Source organism: Lynx canadensis, chromosome B2, assembly GCF_007474595.2.
Source record: "Lynx canadensis isolate LIC74 chromosome B2, mLynCan4.pri.v2, whole genome shotgun sequence".
Taxonomy (NCBI): Eukaryota; Metazoa; Chordata; class Mammalia; order Carnivora; family Felidae; genus Lynx; species Lynx canadensis.
Genome location: NC_044307.1, coordinates 1,637,784 through 1,652,290, shown reverse-complemented (window position 1 = coordinate 1,652,290; position 14,507 = coordinate 1,637,784). Strand labels below are relative to the sequence as shown.

Here is a 14,507-nt window from a genome sequence, read left to right as displayed (position 1 = left end):
GGGCGGGTGGCGGCGGAGGCCACTCTCTGGGACCGGGAAGTGCCGTCCCCACCCTCTCCAAGTGACCGGCCGCCCCTAGGTGCTCCCCGCATTCTGGAAGTGAAGCTGCCGCCACTGAATCAGAATCTGCTTTTTCAAAAACGAGCGTCACGTGGTTCGTGTGCGGAGTAAAGTTTGAGAAGCGCAGTCCTGGAGGACGGCACCTCTCTGTCCTGTGTCCCAAACCTCCATCAGTAGTCACGGCGCACTGTGTTTCCTAATGACGCAGTCCGGCCGCGGGGCCCGAGTGTCCCCCGGAGAGGACCTCGTTCGCGTAGGTGGCGCAGCCGGGGGCGGGGGGTCACACCTGCAGGGCGGTCGCAGGAGAGAACGACCTACACTGTGAGTCCGGAGCGGCCCTGGGCTGGGGTCTCTCTCTGTAAAGCACCTGCCCGCTTCCTCCGAAACACCTGTCATTGCGAGGCCCTAACGGACACCGGGCGGGGGCGCTGCAAGGCGTGCGACTGGGTGGGGAGGCGCCCCACCCGCTCTCCCACCTGCCCCCGCCGGCTTGCCCGCCGGCTCGGCTCGGCTAAAGACCCCTGTGAACGGAGGTGCTAAGTCCTTCCTTCTCGGCTAGAAGCCCTCTCCGCCCCGCCTCTGCCAGGATCACCCGCGCGCGCCTCTGCGCCTGACCCCGAGGCTGGCGAACTCTCTGGAAAGACAGGCTTCCCGTCGGCTCAGATCTCTCGGCTCTTCTCAGGGGCCTGCAAACTGGCCTGGTCGCTGATCCCTGTTCCAGCCTGCAGGTCCCCAGGACATTTGCAGCAGCTGAGCAGAAGGCTCCCTCCGGGTGGGGGGGGGGGGGGCGCAGACCTGCACGCACTCCCAGGCTCTCCGGCCTCTCCCCGCTCTCAGCCCCCAAATAATGGCCCAACCGCAGACTATGAGGTGACTATGAGGTGCCGGAGACCATTGAGTTCAAGACCCCTGTGCGCCACTGACCAGCTCCTTGACGCAGAAAAGGCTCAGGTCTCTGAACCTTAGTTTTCTCATCTGTAATATGGGCACAATTAATAGTGTCTCCCTGCTAGGCTCCAGCAGTGCTGATAACCATACAGGACTGAGCCCAGCGCCTGACACCGGCAAGCAGCCATTCACACTCCTCTTCGTGCCTGAGGAACTGAGGCTGGAGGGAGGTCACCAGCGGGTCATGGTAAGATGAGAGCAAACCCGGGGTTCCTGTTGTAGGCCCCTTGGTCTTCTCCCATATGGATCATCAGTTGTGACTAAATCCCCACCATCTCTCATGTGGACATTTGCTCACCATACAGTAACCCGCCCTTGAGTGGTGAGGACCCTTCATCACAGATCATCAGTAGGGCCGATGGCCCCAAACCCCAGCTCCCCAGGTCTCGTTCCAACATTCCTCGTGAACTTTCGAGCGCCTTGGGTTGGGGCTTCCAGCAACCAGAAGTGAAGGTGTGGGGCGCACACCAGGATGCACCTGTCTCCGGTCCACCGGAATGAATGTCAGGGCTCCGTTTCCCTTCTCTCCTCCTTCGGAGCCTGCATCCTGACCTGCTTCCAGGAATTTTGCTTTGGCCCGTCCCTTGTCTCCTTCCTTCCAGAGTCTTCTGTGTCCGTCTTCCTCCACGCTCCGCCTCTGTTGTATGATCTTCTGGAGATCAACTTTGTTGACACCACTCTTATGTTGAAAATGCTTTGGTTCCTCCCTAATTCCTACACCTTTAATTTGAAATTCTATGGAGCACTCCAGATTTGACATCGGCCCAATTTCCGGGCCTATCCTTCACTCTGTAAATACTCCGTTTCTGGCAGATTGAACTTGCTTCATCACCCCAGGTCCACCTACCAGGGTGTTGAGTCTTGACCTCTTAGCTAAAACCTGGGCCAGTACTTCGGGATCATTCCTGAAAGGTTTCTTGATAGATTAGTTCCATATTTTTATCAAAAATAATGGGACACAGTTCTATCAAATAAGACTTCAGAGGTAACTCTCTGAGGCCTGAGATACTATTCAGGTCCTAAAGAGCTTGACCAGGCCTCGAACTGGACCCAAGATCAGGTCTGCTAAAGCCTAGGGCAGAAAAGGGTGAGACTCAGATCAGTTTGTCTCAGTGGCTGTGTCTGTGACCCAGTCAGGACTGAGCAGTTTACAGGACATCAGGAGGGGTCCTGGGGTGGGGTGGGGGCAATGATCTGCCCCAGATCATAGGGTGTTACGGGCTGAATCATGTTCCCCCAAAAGATATACTGAAGCCCTAACCCCCTGGACCTCGGAATGTGGCCTGATTTGAAGATAGGATTGCTGCCAGTGTGACAAGTTGAGGTCATACTAGAGTAAGGTGGGCCCCTAATCCAATGTGACTGGCGTTTTTTTATAAAAGGATGGCCATGGGGCGTCTGGGCGGCTCAGTCGGTTAAGTGTCAGACTCTTGATTTCGGTTCAGGTCATGATTGCACGGTTCGTGGGATCAAGTCCCACATTGGGCTGCTCGCTGATATCATGGAGCCTGCTCGGGATTCTCTCTCTCTTCCTCTCTCTCTGCCCCTCCCCCACTCACTCCTGCTCTCTCTCAAAAAAAAAAGAAATGTTACTTGGCTTCAAATCTAACTTTTTGTTTGATATTAAGACTTCTTTGACTTCTTTAAATGCACTAACAACACGTATTTGGATTTTGAGAAGAGTGATGATTTTGCTGTTACATTTCTGTCCAAGTTCATGACTACTACAGCCTTACCCTTGAGGATGCCTCAGATCTAGGCTGGCTGTGGCCTTCAGGAGGGCCGCTGGTCCTGACACTGTGTCCTCGGGGGCCCTGCCACCATTGCCAGAGATCCCACCCTCATCTGCTCCGAGAGATCGTTCTTGTGTTCAGTGAGACAAAGGAAACAACGCGTGCAGGGGAACGTGCCCTTTCCCAGGTGAAGCCAATGTCCACTATTCCCACCCACATGTTCCAGGGAGTGCCCCCGTGTCCACGCACAACTGTGGGCGCTGGAGACCCCGTGGCAGCCACAAGAGTTAACCAACTTGTCCTCCATAGACCCAGCCTCCCCCAGCAAGGCGATGTCCCAGAGCCTCTGTGAGTCTGGCCTTCCTCCTCCCTGGGAAGGAAGGGACACTGCAAGCCAAAGCCTGTCACCTGGGCAGGGATCTGGGACCATGAGATGAACATCTTCACTGCCTTTGACACTTTGTATCTTTTCATTTCTCCACATCTTTTGGGTTGTTTCCTTGTTTGTTTATTTTGAGGAAGAGAGAAAGCAGGGGAGGGGCAGAGGGAGGGAGAGGGAGAGAGAATCCCAAGCAGGCTCTGAGCTGTCAGCACAGAGCCCATCGAGTGGTTCGAACCCACAAACCGAGAGATAATGACCTGAGCCTAAATCAAGAGTCGGATGCTCAGCCGACTGAGCCACTCAGGTGCCCCCATATTTCCACAGCTTTTAAGAGGAGGCCACCAGACCTCTTGGTGATTTAATTTGACCAGATTTCACCTTGGGAAGACTGGAAAGAGAAAGTATTGACTCGGAAACCTCTAAAATTGTAATGCTTGAATATTTTAGCTTCTTGAATTCATATATGGGCTTTCAGAGGCCCAGAAAGTGGAGCGATTGCCCCTCTGGCCTCGGGTGGCCTTACCTGAAAAGCAAGCACTGGTCTCTGTCCCTGTGCCATCAGGTCAAGTCAGGGGCCACGAAGGGAAGCTGGGAAGTGTCACCTCTTCCAGGGGACTCTCCACCAATGGTTCACGCCAAGTTCTGGCCTGGGAGGTCCCTGCAGCTCCCAGCCTACGTTGGGGCAACTCGTCCTCTCTCTGGACACGACCTGCAGGAGCAAAGTAGAAACGCAGGCTTCAGAAGGGGCGCCAGAACCAGAATGGGAGAAGATGGGAGAAACAGAGCAGTGGTGAGGGGAGAGGGGACATCAGGGGGGTAGGGGAAGGAGCGGACAGAGTATGAGGAACAGAGAGGGAGGCGAATCAGTCTGCATCAACGCCCTGTTTACTGAGTATCAGGAATATTTAGGTAGATTTTCCTATGAAAGCATCACCAGAATAACCATAAGGTTAATACTTTCTCCGTGTTATAAGTAAGGATATAAATACAGAGTAAAAACAAATAGCTCCCCAAGTTCCAGGCCGAGTAATAGGTCGAGCTGGGACTCACACTCTAGTATGTTCTGATCCCAAATCCGGACCCTGTGGTAGCTGAAGTAATGGCCCCCCAAGATTTCACGTGTTAATCCCCGGAACCCAGACGTTATCTTATCTGGCAGATTTTGCAGATGGGATCAAATTAAGGATCTTGGGATAAAGGGATTACCCCGGATGATCTGAGTGGGCGCTAAATACAATCACACGCATTCTTAGGGGAGGGAAGCAGGGAGATTTTGCTAAGAAGACAGGACAGGTACGACAATGGGAGCGGAGGTTGGAGCAGCGCCAGGAAGGGGTCACGAACCTTCTTCCGGTTGCTCTTGACGTGTTCCTCCTTCTGAGCCCTTACCACAAGCAGCCTTTCATATCTCTGTTTCTGCAACAGTGAGGTAAGGCATTTTGGGCTTTTTCTATCATGAACCTCAAGATTCTTCGAGTCTCCACACATTATCCAATTCCAAAGCCACTTTGAGATATGTATAAAACAGATAAATATATAGATATATCTACATTTATCTCCTATTAAGTATGTAGATATCTAAAAAATAAATATATAGATATCTGTATCAGTGTAGGTGTATTTATGTTTGTGTATATATGTATAGGTAGAGAGACAGAGAGGGAGGGAGGGCGATTTATTATAAGGAATCGGCTCATGTAACTGTGGAGGCTGGGAAGTCCCAAGATCGGCTATCAGCTGGCTGAGAACCAGGACAGTAGTTCTAGTCTGAGTCTGAAGGCAGAAGAGTGGTGCTCCAGCTCGAAGACAGGCAGAGAGAAAGAATTCTTTCTTACTCAGCCATTTTTTTTTTTTTTTTTTTTTTTAATGTTTAGACTTTCAACAGATAGGATGAGGCCCACCCACATTGTGGAGAGCAATCTGTTTTCCTCGTGCTACCAATCTAAGTGTTACTCCTGGAGCACCTGGGTGGCTCAGTCGGTTGAGCGTCCGGCTGTTGGTTTTGGCTCAGGTCATGATCTCACGGTTTTGCGGGTTCGAGCCCCGCGTTGGGCTCTGTGCTGACAGTGTAGAGCCTGCTTGGGATTCTCTCTCTCCCTCTGTCTCTCTGCCCCTCCCCCATTCACTCTATCTCTGTCTCTCAAAATAAATAAATAAATGTTACTTTCATCTGAGTGATGAATCACTAAATTTTACTCATGAAACCATTATTACACTATATGTCAACTAACTTGGATTTAAATGAAATTTAAAAAATTAAAAAATATGTATATATGTCACTCTCATCTGGAAACACCCTCACAGACACACTCAGAAATAATGTTCACCCAAAATATATGGGCACCCCATGGCCCAATCAAGTTGACACATAAAATTAACCATCATGGTGAATGTATCATGAAGATTGACAATGTGGACAACATCTTTTTCTTTATATATTTAGATAGGTAATGTCTATGTTTAATCACAACAGTAATATACCATATAATTATATAATTCAAGAGATTGGATATAGTGTTATAAAATTCTAAGGTCTTTACATGGCCGAGAAAGAGGGTAAAATGAGGCAGATTAACTATTTATGAATAGAATCTGAATGATATATTCAGATATATATCCCAGATGCATATATCCCGGATGCATTTTGTAATCTCAAAGAATGTTCAAAGTGTATATAATCATCAACCTTATGGGAGTGGGGGAGGGGGAATAAACATATACCTAATAGTTCAAAAGAAAACTAGAATGAGAGAATATGGGATATAGAACAGAAGAGACAAAATAGACACCTAACACAGAAAGATAAATAATGCTTGAAAGTAAAGGGTAGGAGTTACTAAGCATAAATAAACCAAAATAAAATTTGCTATGTTGTTTACAGACAAGGTAGACTTTAAGGCAAAATGGATAACAAAGGATTTAGAAAAATTTTTCGTACTGATTAAGCATATAATTCACCAGGAAGATATAATTACTGTAAGTTTGTAAGCACCTAATAGCATAACTAACAATATATAAATTAAAAATTGACAGAAACTGGGTCACCTGGGTGGCTCAGTTGGTTAAGCATCTCTCAATCTCAGCCCTGGTCTTGATCTCAGTGTTGTGAGTTCAAGCCCTGAACTGGGCTCTTGTGCTGGGTGTGAAGCCTACTAGAAAAAAAAAAAAAAAGTTATTAAAAATTGGTAGAACTCTACAGAGAAATATACAAATCTGCATTTAGTGGAAAACTCTAACATACTTCTTTTAGTAACAGAAAAAGCAGGAAAAACATGAATAATGGCATATGAGATTTAATCAGCACAGTTATCAAATTAGACCTAGCAGACATATATAGAACACCTAACAACTGCAGAATACATATTATTTTAAAGCACACATGGAATATTTATAAAAATTGACCATACGCTGGGCTATAAACCAACTATAAATTTGAAATGAAATGAAATTTGAAATTTGAAAGTATACAGATCTCCTAGAGCAGAAAAGCCTGCTCGTGCATTCCTGCTGACGTACAACATATTTCCACGCATCTGCTGTGCGTGTGATTCTACTTCTTAGATTTCTAGCAAAGACATGCTTTCGAACTATTGTCTCCTTGTTCTTAGCATGCTGAGCCTTGATTGGTCTAGGTCCCCAGGAAGCCCTAGCATATGCATAGATGAGCGTACAGAGGCTTTTTACACAAGCTTTGCTTGTACGAGGTCACCAGTTACGGAACTGTCCTGGGCACCACACTTCGATGCCACAGCACACGTACAAGCACGGAATGTTACTTCTGTGCACTAGCTCTCAGAGCTCAGAAGGCCTGTGTGTGTGTGTCTCCTTCAGTGGGGGCAGGTAGGGCCTCCCACAGGCACAGCCGCGGACTTACAGTTTTTCAAGCTGTAGCCTGAACCACTAGCTCAGGACCAGAGAGACACTATGAGCTTCTAGGGATAGCTGTATTTGTTTCAAAGGCTCTGAATACATTGGGAACTGGAAAAAATATTTGGCCAGAACATCCACTCTCAGTTTCTGGATGAAACTCATGTCCTTAGAGGAAAAGATTTTCTGTTCCTGCTGTTTTAAGCAAACCTAACATCGCTATAGACAGCAAGAGTATTGAGGGATCGGGAAACCCTTGGTGTTATAACCGTAGTGCGCAGCGTCATTTTTCTAGAGAGTGAGGAGTCCATAGTTTTCAACAGATCTGTAAAATGGCTTATGTGCGTCCAACCAGATCTATGAGCTATTACTCTAAGACATCTAGAGGTCTACCTATTCATCCGACGAGTGTTTATTAAGCTCCGAATGAATAAAAGCAGGTGACTTTTTTTTTTTTTTAATTTTTTTTTCAACGTTTTTTATTTATTTTTGGGACAGAGAGAGACAGAGCATGAACGGGGGAGGGGCAGAGAGAGAGGGAGACACAGAATCGGAAACAGGCTCCAGGCTCCGAGCCATCAGCCCAGAGCCCGACGCGGGGCTCGAACTCACGGACCGCGAGATCGTGACCTGGCTGAAGTCGGACGCTTAACCGACTGCGCCACCCAGGCGCCCCAAGCAGGTGACTTTTAGACAAGCTGGACAGAGTGAGGTTTACACCTCATGGGTAGGCAGACCATAAAGCGATGTCTGCTTGTTTCATTGAATAAACAAGGAAGTTGCAGAATTTGAGAAGCCCTGTCAAGAAGACCACAGATGAGATCACACAGCGTAACCAGGAGGAGTCGGAGGGGGTCCCTCCATCCAGGGGACCCGGGAGGTGAGACCTGGGACAAGGCAAGACCTAGGGAGAGGCAGCGCCGGGTGGAGGTGGCTGGCAAGACCCAGAACAGACCGGAGCGGCTGGAGGATGCGAGGGCTCCGACTCCGGGGCGCCTCGTGCTCGTTTGGATTCTGTGCGTTCGCTGAGCAGCCTTGGGACCTGCAAGCGGGAAAACACCGTGTCAGATTTAACCGAATATTTTTACAACGTTCACTCTGCCTGCTGCATCGTAAAGGGCCTGTGGGGGCCCAAATCGAGGCAGACAGATGACCGATCGTTTCTTCCTCCCTTCATGAGTTCATCTAGTTTCTCTGCGTTACCGGCTCGCTCGGTTCTCGACCCAGACGCACGGAAGGATGGAGACGCGACACCAGAGTGGGGGCATAGCTCATAGGGCTGCTACGTACCGTTCGGGCCACTGCGGAGCGACAGTGGAACCGGCCCCGGAAGCTCTAGCCGCATCCTCTTAAATTTGCTTTGTGTACGAGCAGATTGGGCTTGGATTGACTTGTTTGACCGGCAGCTGGTGGGTCCATCACACTTTGGCTTGGAGCATGCGCCTGCCCCTGATGCATTGTTCTAACTGTATTTATTCACGCATTGCGTATTTGTGGGTTTCTAACGAGGTTTTGCTGTGACCGGAAGGGCAAGTTGTACCTTTGTGCGCATGCTCAGCTCTTGGAGCTTCCCCTCCCCCCCCACGCCCCGCCCCCGCTGTGGCTTCTGAGCGGGCTCTGCGGTTAGGCCTTTCTTGTCCTGTTATTCCTTGGAGGTGGCTCAGAGGTTGTGGTCTGCACCTGCTTTATCCCTCCTCACGCACGTCTAACTACCTGCCTCGTAATTCAACAAATACCTACTGGAAGCCAGCTTATATCCTGACGCTCTTCCTTAGAACATGCTCTGATTTATTAATTTACATTTTTATTTGTTCTGTCCGCAGGTAGAAACGCTATTTCAGGTCTGATTCGATCAATATAAAGCACATTTTTTGGAATACTGTGCACTAATCAATATAGTCCAAGATAGCATTCTTTTCTCTAATATCCTTGGAACACTATCAGTTCACTCATTTTTATTTTTTATTATTCACTTTGGCCTTAATGTCAACCAAAAGTCAGTCTAAGTTTATATGAATTGCCATTTTGAGATTGGTGCCCATTTCAGTTTACCCACCCAGGCAATTGAACTTTAAAAAATATTTTTTAATGTTTATTTATTTTTGATAGAGTGTGAGTGGTGGAGAGGCAGAGACAGGGAGACACAGGATGCAAAGCAGGCTCCGGGCTCTGAGTTGTCAGCACAGAGCCCAACACGGGGCTCGAACTCACAGACCAGGAGATCACCACGTGAGCCAAAGTCTGACGCTTAACCTGACAGCCAATCAGGCGTCCCTCCCCACCTGTTCCCTTTCTGCTATAATTTAGCTTGAACACACACACACACACACACACACACACACACACACAGGAAGTTCGTGGCAAGGCTAGTCACAAATGTCTGGGAGGTCATGGATTCTCCTGGGTGCCTGCACCAGTAGGAGATGGAACTATGGAATTCATGTTTCCTTCACAGCAAGCTCCAGATGGCATCACAGGTTTCTATTAACTTATCCCGATGCAAGATTAACCCTCCTCCTCAGAGTCCGGGGCGGGGGAGAGGGACCAGCCCCCACTGCCCACCGATCCGGGAATGGCTTCGAAAGGGCTTCTTGTCAACCTGGTCCCTGATGCCTAACTCACTGAGCCTCGTTCTGTCTCCCATTTGTTTCCATTTCTACACTCTATACCCTTCGCTGTCTACGGCTGCTGTCTCTTTCTCTCCCTGCCTGTTGTGTCCAGGGACAAAAGTTGGGATTTAGGGCTTAAACAGACCTGGCTTTGAGTTCTTTCTAGCTATGCAATTTTGAGCAATTTTAATTTGTATGTGTATTAGTTTCTTCTTTGTAAAAGAACATAATAATGATGACTTTTAAAGTAAACATTAGTGAGAATTTATACCTAGAAATGCCTGGCACAGAGTAAGGACTTAGTGACTACTCACAAAAATCCCACTATTTGTCTGTCTTCTTTCTTCCTTCCCCTTCCCTCTCCATTAATCTCTTTTATTTACCCTCTAACTGTGTTATTCCTTTTCTATCCATTAGTTTTAAGAAGCCCCCTTCCCAGCTTGTTACCTTTGATTAAATATTTTCTATGGAAACTCTCAAACACACGCAGGCAGCAGGGCGAAGAGTATCATTGACCTCATGTACCTCCTACTTGCTTCAGCCGTGATCAGCACATTTCCCGGCCAATTTCATCGACATCCACATGTGCCCCCAGCCCTCCCCCCTTGCACAGACACACGGAATGATTTTGATGCAAACTCCAAACATCATATCACTGCATCTGTAAATACGTCCTGCCTCTCTTGATCTTAGGCAGAAAGAGAGCCAACCTTGTCCCTGGGTGTCCCTGGGGTGACCGCAGGGGTTTTCTAGGTCAAGTCCTGGTGTTATCCTGGTGCCCTCAGACCCTTCATAGGGTGCCAGAGGCAAAGGGGTGATAGAGAAGCCAAGTGGTCTCAACCGCGAATCTGTTCTGCATCTGATCTGATTGCAACGTGGATAGACAGTTGTGGGGGTACGGTTGTAGCTGTGTCTGGCCCTGGCCTGGTGGCTTGGACCGGCCAGTCTTTCCACTTTACTGAGCATCTGGCTCTCCCATATACAGCTGTGGCCTGGAAAACCTATATGCCACAGGAGAACTCAAAATCCACAGAATTTCTTGATTCTTACTTTTGTTTCCCAATCGCCTCGGGGTAACAACTGATCAACTCAGCTTCGGAGGAGCTCGGAATCTCTCTCAAAAGCTGAGACAAAAAAACCTGAGAATGTCGGCCTTAGAAAGGACTTTGGTGATTTTCTGATTTATAAATGGGTAAACTGAGGTCTAGGGAGGTATTTTCTCAAAGCCTCACAGATCTGGGACGTCATTGGCGATGGCCACAGGGCATGTTTGTTGACAAAAGACATCTTTTATTTAGCATATTTATTCTTTCCCTGGGAGCAAGGGCCTGAGGCACAGACTGCAGAATCTGCAGGTGGGAGGGCTCTGGTTTCCAATCGTGTGGGTTCCTCAGGTTCCGGTAGTTGTGCCAGGACACGGAGCTCTCTCCCACGCCCTCCCCCAGCCCATTAGAGCTGGAGTAAGAGACAAGAACACCGCCTTGGGGAGCACACACCCTTCCTCTCGCTGCCTCCCACCCTCACCTCCAAGCAGCAGAGCTCTCCCTGGCAGAAAGCTGGGGTCAGTGACCCGGCCGCGTGCCAGGCCGCCTGGCTCTGGGGAAGTCTCGGGGCCACAGTCAGCCCAGACCGGGGGAGAGTCCCAGACCTCAGCAAGTCTGGGAAAGGAAGTCAGCAGGTTAAGAACACGTGTGGATGAAAATTAAATGCAAAAGGACTCTGGTCTCTCTGGGACTTTCCTCCATTCCCAAACATGTTTTATGGGGAATTGAGCTAAGAGTGGAGAGACAAATGGATTTGAAATAAAAACTCAAACTTTTGGTCTAGGTCTACACTATTCTGACACTGCCCAAGTCATGTCCCCTGTCTGAACCTCACTTTTCCATTGCAAATTCGAGCAAGGAATGCGTGTCCTATCTGCCTAACCGGCTTACTGGAGGGCTAAATGGAATTAACGATGTGAAGGACATTGGTGAACTACAAATATTACATAAACATATGCAATATTATTTTAAAGTTGCAGATTTAGGGATAAGTCGTATGCCTCACACTTAACACCCAGAGTAAAGAAAATCCTGGAGGTCTGAACGGGGATCCCAGATGCCAACAGAGATGATCTAATTCAGGGAAAATATTCAAGTAAAACTAAACGGGGACCAAAATCTCTATGTCAGGTCTGGGTTGCAGAGGCTGGGTTTGAATCTGGGATGAAGAGGTGGACAGCATCTGAGCAAAAGTTGAACCTGTTTCCTTTATAACCAAAGGAACCAAACTCCTGTTACTTTTAATTAAAACACAAGAAACTTGCTGTCAATTTTCAGGCAGGATCAAGTCAGTAACAGAAGTGAGGAGGGGGAGTCTGGAGGTTTTATTTAACTGCCACTCATTAGCTGTGTCACCTTGGGCAACAAAGTTCTCCTCCAAGGAGTCCTAGCTCAAGGAAAAGTTGGAGTCTGAATGGGAAAAGTAGGCAGTGGTTGAGACATAGTGATTTCTGCCACCCTGTGTGGGGTGAGCTGAGGGCAAAGTACAGGTTATAGCCTCCTCCCGCCCCCCCCCCCCAGGTGGGACATGTGTTTCCTTGAACACTCCTGGCTGTCCAAGAACAAAAGAAAGGGGAGTAAGTGCTTGCCATGGTGATGTGGGAAACTAAGGCAAATGAAAAATTAAATTCCCTTACTGCCTACAGCCCATCGACAAGTTCTTAAAACTGATAGAATGACCTCCCTCTACGGGGTCAGCTGCCTCAATGATGACACTTCGCTGGGGCAAAGGGAACCTTGGCTTAACATCACCCTGACCCCCCCAGGATCCTGCAAGTCTACTTCCTTTGTCTTAACCGCCCTGAGATACATGCTGGCAAACATACTCCAAGCATATGCAACCCCACCCTACATCTGAAGGGTCTCATGACTGAGGTTTTACTAAACGGTGATAAGTGGCATTTCCCTAGCAACACCAGCCCCTCAAGGTCCTGGAAACCCTGCTTCCAAAATTCCTTACAGACTTACTCTACCCCTGACCCCCTCCCAACCTGAGGGTACAGAATCAGTTATCTGTCAGGACAGCTCTTCCTGCCCACGGGTCCTGTCCCTGTGCTTTAATAAAATCACCTTTTGCACCAAAGATGTCTTCAAGAATTCTTTCTTGGCCGTTGGCTCTGGACCACCCCACCATCACCTTAAAACTTCATCACTGTGTATTAAATATCATGGATTACGGGCAAGTGTAGGATTTTTAAAGTCAGAAAGTGAGAAGAGTTTATGGTTCAGTTTAGGTCTGGACAGGTTTCCAGCCTTGACTCTATGGCTCAGGTTACAAACGTTTCCACCTAAAATCTTGTTTGGTAAAATCTGATAAAATTGCATCCTTGTCTTCTAGGTGGGAAGAAACATAGAGATAATTTGGGGGGGGGGTGGAATCCCAAAGTACTCAGAATAATTGACCTCCAAGTTCAAGAATATAAGTGCAAAGAGGTGTGTTTTAGAGACTGGATGGATTCGGCTGGTGTGAAGTCAGGGAATCGCAGGAGGGGGTGCTGGGAAGGAGGCTGGGAGCCTGTCCAGATAGGCTGGGTTTGATGCTGTGCTCAACTGGTTGACCCTACTGTCTCTTTATCGGTGGAGGGGGGTCGACAGCCGGGGGTCCACAGGAAGTGAAGAACCTGGAAGAGAGAAGACAAGAGGGGGGTTATCTGCACCTTCCGGAAAGGCAACAACAGGGACTGGATGAGCGGCTCCAGTGGATGGAAGAGGAGGAGGCAGGGGTGCTGGAACGGGCAGGTGGACCAGGACGCCATGGTGACAGGAAGTGCCCTCCCACCGTGGAGCCCAAGCCCTGGAAATTTCTCTTCTCCCGGACAGAATTCTCGAACAGTGGAGATTTTAGGCCACTTAGTCCCACCACAGAGTCAGAGTTTATGATGAAATCTCTTCTGCTCTCGAGTCATTGAGCAAGGAGAAAATAGTGAAGAGAGCAAGGAATTGGTAACAGCAATGGAGGAGCAGTTAGCAATTTCCCACGACTTTGGGTAAACTGGGTTTTCTACTTGTGCATCAGTTTCTTAGTTGAGTCAACACTGGATGTTTACCTTGGCCAGGTCATGTTTAGACTTTGAATGAATCATCTCCTCTTTTTTTTTTTTTTTTAAATTAGCCCTGTAAACTTTGTATTATTCTCCCAACTTCATAAACAAAGACCAGAGGCACACAGGGTAACTTGCCCAAAGTCACACAGCTTGGGAAGGATAAAGGAATGGAAAACATTGGTAAGTAACAAAAACATTATTTTTGAGGCTGTATATTTTAATGTCCATCGTTCTTGAGCTGAGACAGAGGCTGCGGGTGGGGGGGGGGGCAGGTGTCAGGTCTGCTGTCCGGAGGTTCACACGGCAGGAAACCGGGCTGTGGGAGCTTTGGGGCTGGGTCAGAGGTCATTGTTTTGGGCTCCCCCCCCCATCCCCCAACAGATTAGAGGCCTCGGAGGAGAGAGGAGGAATCTGGGATAACAAAAGCGTCTGTTTTCCAAGAGAGCTCAGGAATGCCCAGACTCAAAGAACTGAGCCCCATCAGACTTGGAGGCGGAGGCTGCCCTTTGTGTGGACCTGGAGGGGGGGTGGCGACAGGCTGGCTGAGAGGGACTTCCCCCTGGGGGTGGGGAGGGGTGGGTAGAAGAGAGAGCTGCCCACAGACCCTCTGTGGGGAAGGCTGTGGGAAGAGAGGTGTGGGGGGAATCCGGAGGGCCCGACGTCTCCCTGTTAGTCCTCGGGGGCCAGCCCAGACACTCGCCCTCGACTTGGGATCAAAGCCAACCTGCATGAACCTTCACCTTGTCTCAGTCATTTGGCTTCCTGTCGTCTGGGGCCCCGACCTGCCACTCTGCACGATCGATCGATTGTTTCCTTGCCCA

The 14,507-nt window shown here is 48.7% G+C and overlaps 1 long non-coding RNA gene across 1 annotated transcript; it reads right to left on the bottom strand.

Annotated features, from left to right (window-relative positions):
• Positions 1 to 7,845: 7,845 nt before the first annotated feature.
• On the bottom strand, positions 7,846 to 8,523 carry LOC115514847. The gene is made up of 2 exons (XR_003969108.1): positions 8,281 to 8,523; positions 7,846 to 8,032 (listed from the first exon to the last, which is right to left on the bottom strand). It is a non-coding gene; the product is annotated as an uncharacterized LOC115514847 (long non-coding RNA).
• Between the last annotated feature and the right edge of the window lie 5,984 nt (positions 8,524 to 14,507).